Genomic DNA, 6,253 nt, shown 5'->3' on the forward strand with positions numbered 1-6,253 from the left:
CCACTCCATGCGAGCAGGGCATCTCCTCTGTGGGTTGGCTGCACCACTCCTCCCAGACATGGGCACAGGGAGCGGGGGCCAGCCCACCAAAGTTGGTGGAGCACATTAGCACTCCCCCTGGCTGATTTGTCCTCAGGGGCCGGAAATGGGGCCCGGGCCCTTTTTCTCCATCTTTGGGAAGGGTGCAACAGCGCTCCCGCGACTTTTGTTGCGTTGCCCCCCCCCCCCACCCCGAAGATGGCGGTGTTGAGAAACAACTGAGGATACGGGCATGCGGCCCCCCGCAAGCTTCTTTCCTCGAATAATCAAAGAAATTACTCTTGCTTTGAACCCCGGGCTTTGGCCCACCTCGGTGGAAATTCTCTAAACCCGCAGCAGAAACCTACATGCTTGGTGTACTGAAAAGGTCAAAAGTTGCAGAGCTTCAAATGTCAGGCCATTTTGCATGATCCAGGCTCATTTTAGTCCTGGTGGCGAGCTCAAGCCACCAGGAGGAGTTCCAGCAGGCCTCCTTCAGGGCTTGTCCTTCCAGTTATCCATGGCTGTGGCAGCTGTGCAGCTCTAGTGAAAAACACTCTCTTTCCCTTGTGCAAGAGTTTGAAATGGGGGTGGAAGGTTCTAGAATCCAGATACCTCTGGCCAATCCTAGGGTGTCATATCAACCCTCACCCCTGTTCCAGCATGCAGCGATAGATCAAGATGGCGCTATCCAGAAGTCACTGGTCACATCTCCACTGGCGGCCTCTGTTCCACTCCTCGCTGATATCACTCCCAGGGCCTTTCCCACCAAAACGTTAAAGAGGGGCCTCCTCCTGTGTTGGTTCCAGTTGTCTGGGCTTCCTTCCTTGTTCAGTTGGCCTGGGCTGTCCCAGCCTTAGTACATACAGTGTGAGAGATAATTAACACTTGCAGATGTTATGCCCAACCCCTTCCTTCCTCATCAGTAGCTGAGGAAAGCGCTGTTAATTACTCCATTTGTGCAGGAAGGCCGTTGTTTCCTAAGCTCGGGAGCAGAGTAATTACTCGGCCCAGCAGGGTGGCAAAAGGCCTGGGCTCCGATCCGGAGCATGATAAATATGAAAATTATCTGATTGGGACTTGCATATTTGAACTGGGAGCACACATTTCACCCCTTTTGATATCTTGCTGGATTTTGTAGGCCAAAGGGAAGCAAAACTGCGCTCTAAGGCAGATTTCCCCTATGTGTATAATAAAGTGTCACTGCAGACAAAACAGTAAACTATACTGGTTTTAGCTATGAGTGCCCATTAGTATTATAAGGCCTACCCCAGGTTAATATCTAAGCCTGCAGAATCCCCTCTGTGTCAGGCTACATGTTAACAGGATGCGCACAACAGAAGTTTCACACGTGTGTGCACACATGTTCACGTGTAACCTGCCGAGTACCAGTTACCCTAGCAGTATCACAGCAGCCGAAGCTTAAAAGGCGTACACTTGCAGTAAACACCCTCAGTCCATTTACTGTGTGATTACCGTGGATGAAACACATGTAGTGAGACACACCCACAGTAGAGTCCCAATTCAAGTTAACAAAAAAAGCAAAAAATCTGGGCGTGCTAAATGAGCAGAAACCAACTGCAACAGTAATGTCTTGTCAAAGTAATTTGTTAGATTCTGATTAAAGTTGGCTGAAGCACAACTTAGGTCATTTGAATTCAGCATAATGGGGTTGGAGGTAAAGATGGATGTTAATTCACTTGCTCCATGGATAGAGAAGCATCTCCGACATCTATCACTTGTTGTGACTGTCCTTCTATTGGTTTTCATTATTTTGCATGCTTTGATTGTGAAAAGGACTCTGTGATAGTGTGTCTGTGCTAACAATACGCAAGGGTCTTTGGTCAGAGGAGGCAAAAACTGCATCTGAATGTTCTATAAGATGAGTGGGTTCATTGGTGTTAGATTGTAAATCTTGAGCTCTTTTAAAATTCAGTGCTCTACAACAACCAGGATTCTAGATGATAGTTAAAGCAGAACAATGGAACAATCATTATCGAGGGTGAAACATCTCATATGTTCTTTATTGAAAGTTGAGAATAAGGAAACTGTGTGGGATGAGGAAAGGTGATAAAGGCATATTTATTGTTATGTACGCAATTTTGCATTTGCAGTTAAGAGCGTCTCCTTGAAATGTTCTTTAAAAACGTTTTGGGTCAATATCAATTTTCTGTTAATAGATAATGGTTTATTAGATTTAGCAACTCTCAAGATCTATTAGTTAGCTGGTAATAGTTCATGCAGTGTGTTAGATCCGGATTTTGCGATTCACAGAGACAGCAATCTGCGGTTGATTTTTAGTCAATGATCTCACAGTAAACAACATAACTCACAGATTGGATGTGGAAGATGACATAAAAGATGACATGGGAGAATTGGGTGGCTAGTAGGATGAGACTTTGTATAGAGGAACATTGCAGTATAAATTCTCAGATTCTGGAGAGATTTTGGTAGAATTAAAAAGAATGCAATAAGCAAAACCAACATGTCATTCATTGGTGAAAATATGCAAAAGACACACATATGTATATGTATTACAATCAATCAATCAATCAAGCTTTATTCGACAGTTGAGTCATAAAAGCACAAACAAACATCACACAAATAACATATAAATTACCTAAAAATATTTAAGACAAGCATTAAATCCAATATTTCAACCATCAATAAGCTAAAATCGATTTAAAACCATATACAAATATTCACAGAATAAAATAACACGTATATAAAAACCTATGTATGTGTTTCCATCATAAAAATAAATATTTGATTAAATTTTGCACTAATACGATCAATTTCTACAGGTTGCCATCGTGTCTCAATGCTTTAGATCGTAGACCCCAAGCCCACCCTAGGAACTTGGCCACTGCTATACAGATAGGAGGAGCAGGGTCAGTGCTCAAAATGCGAAGAGCTATTCGATAGTTCCTAATGCCCAACGATTTACATACAGGTTTTATCCAAGTTTTACGGGGTTGTGTGTACATTGGGCAAAAAAATAGCAAATGTTCTACAGATTCGCATTCCTCTGTGCAGTTATAACATTTGTTGCTTTTATTTTGGGTGTTTTGCCAATTAGCGGTAAATTCTGCAACCGGTAGGGCACCCACCCGTAGCTGGAAGTATAGCTTGCGGTCAAAGGGCCTCTCTATTATATCCCAGTAACTTTCGAGTAGTGGGCTGTTTTTAAGATCGAGAAAGCGGCCTGTTAAATGGGAGGAGAGGCCTTGCGTGGTTTCTATCATATAGACCCATTCCCAATAGATAGCTTTCAGTTTGTTCTTAGAAGGGAAGGTAGAATTTTCTGGATCGTTCCATAGTTCGGTCAGGCCTATGCTGCTCAGGAGGGATTTGATGCTGCACAACCAGTGGATATTATGTGATGAGTTAGATTTAATTATATCCATGAAGCCGCACTTATAGTGCTCAAGTTCATCTGTGCACCAAAGGCGACGCCAATATAGCAGTGGACGAAGCTTGAAAAGGTGTGCCAATGGTTTTTTCCCTAGGTCTAGCAATAGAGGACGCAGTGGTGTACTAGCAGGGAGGCTTGTGATTTAACGCAAAAATGCATTTTCAAGCACTGTCAGTTTGTTCAAGTTGCTAAAGCCCCAAAGTTCAGACCCATATAAACATGAACTCAGTACCATTGCACCGTATGCTTCCAGAGCTGGGGAAATTGGTTTTGTATATGATCTATTAAATCTAGTTAAAAGGGCACCTGATTTTTGTTTGTGTGTTAGTATCACTCGGTCCATTTGGGAATCCCAACGCATGTCCTTCTGTAGTGTGATACCTAGATATGTGAAGGAGATTACCTCCTCCAGGGGTAAATCATTCATAAATATTTTCCCCCAAATGATTTATGTGCGTTGAAGGACATGAATTTAGTCTTTTCGGTGTTTACTAACAAACCCCTCTGTTTGCAGAACTCTTCGAAACGTCCAAGTGCCTTCTGCAGGCCGCTTGGGGTCTTGGAGATAATCAGCGTGTCATCCGCAAACATGAGGATGGGAACTCGTGATCCAGCCAAAACAGGTGCATCGGTGGGGGTCCATGAGAGAAAGTCGACCACACCGTTGACAAAGAGCGAGAACAGGGTAGGCGCCAAAACGCACCCCTGCCTCACACCCCCGTCAACCGGGAAGTCTTCCGTCACCTCTCCCACTTCCCCCCATCGGACCCGGGCCACATTACCCTCATGCAAGCGGATGACTACAGAAAGGAGTTCAGGTGCAAAACCCATCTCCCTCATAACAGCCCAGAGTTTGGTTCATGGAACCAAATCAAATGCTGCTTTTAGGTCCACGAAAACGGCGTATAATGCACCCTTGCCTAAGATCACTGTCTTCCAATATAAGATGACAAAACGGAAGATTTGATCGATTGTGCTTGTCCGCTTGCGAAAACCCGCCTGTGCGGGACTTAAAATGTCCTGTTCTTCGACCCATAATAGGATCTTGTGAAGAAATAGGCGGGCCACTATCTTCTGGATTGAGTCTATTAGGCTAATTGGCCTATAATTAGCCGCAATAGACTTGTCCCCCTTTTTAAATACAGGGACTATTTCAGCTCCCTTCCAAGAGGCAGGGATGTCGGCACCCTGAGCAATTGCATTAGCAAGGCGCAGAATATATCTGCACCATAGGTGCCTATCACTAATGAACACGTCAGCAGGAATTCCATCCATCCCGGGGGCTTTACCCTTAATCACTTTGTCTAAGGCCTGTTCTACGTCACTTACAATAAATATTTCTTCTGCATAGTACACATGGCAATGGGTATCGCCACAGTATACTTCTTCTCTAGGAGCTGCATACTGTGGTTTAAAATAATCAATCCAGGAATTCTTAGCCACATTGTTCTGGGGCCGCTCAGGGAGACCCCCCCTGTCCCACTTATAGATATCCCAGAATTGCTTATTGTTCCTAGATCTACAGGCTTCGAGGAGATCTTTCCACTTTCCATTATCCCACATTCTTTTTGCTTTATATATTGTTCTCCTGTATTTCGTCCTTGCCAATTTTACTGAGGAAGCATCTTTCGCCCTGAGTGCTCTACCAAGTTTTGCTCGGGCTTCCTTACAGTCAGCGTTGTACCAACCCACAGTATTATGGTGTTTGGGATATCTTTTGGAAGTGGGTTTGATAAAGTATTTCTTCAGTCCCTCAAAGAGTTTGTTATGTGCTACTACGACAGACTGATGGGGACACATGTCTTCTGCCAAAGTTTCGGGGGATTGTAAAACATTAGTTACTTCTTTCTTAATTGCAACCAATGAAGTTGGATCTTCTATAATCCTATCCCATTTTAGATGACGCAGGTTGTTGGCCAAGAATTGATTCGGCACAGGATTCATCTGCCGTGCTGGAGGTCCACCTTTAGGAGGTTGGTCAAACAGCACCGCAAGTGGTTGATGGTCACTCTCGGTACGGTCAGTAACAATCATATCGATAAGATTTGCCCAAAGCTTTACATGAATAAGAAAGTAGTCTATACGACTCTCCCTACGGCCACTGACAAAGGTAATCTTAGCACATTTATCTGATTTACTTCTGCCATTGGCGGCCCTCAGGCGATTTCCTAGGCACAAACCTTTTAGCTGGATTGCAGCCTCTGTCCATTTTTTTATGGGAGCAATTTCTAAGGACGGGATTCCCCATCTAGAGTCTTCCTCTTCAGTAAGTTGTAATATATCATGGCCAAGAGGCTCAAAAGAAGTGTTAAAGTCACCTGCTACTAGGGGCAGCGTGTTGGGTGGCAGGAGGTCTAGAATATCTTCAAGTTCTTGTACAACAGGAGATTTTTTCCCCCCCGGAAGACCACGTGCATATACGTTGAAGAGTTCCACTTTATGACCAGACTGAAGGGTCAATCTTATTGAAATAATATCATTGCTAGACTTGAGACCTACTTTTATGTGGTTCCCCATATCCTGCTTTACCCATACAGTTAAGCCACCAGAGGGGCGGCCTCTTTTGCTTTTTTTGGCTGGTACATAAAAATTAAGATAACCGTTGCAATGTATAGGGTCAATTGCCCAAGTCTCTTGAAAGAGGCAGATGTCATATCCTGTCGTGAAGGCCATCCAATCTGGGCTTTCAATTTTGGAACCCAGGCCTGCAATGTTCCACGACAAAATAGACAAAATGCTCTTTCCTTTCCTTCCCCCCTTATTGGGTGCGGTATTCCCTAATGGAGTATTTTGGCTGCCTCTCTCAGAATAGTCCAGGCT

Source organism: Triturus cristatus, chromosome 1_2 (genome assembly GCF_964204655.1).
Source record: "Triturus cristatus chromosome 1_2, aTriCri1.1, whole genome shotgun sequence".
In the NCBI taxonomy this organism is placed as follows: Eukaryota; Metazoa; Chordata; class Amphibia; order Caudata; family Salamandridae; genus Triturus; species Triturus cristatus.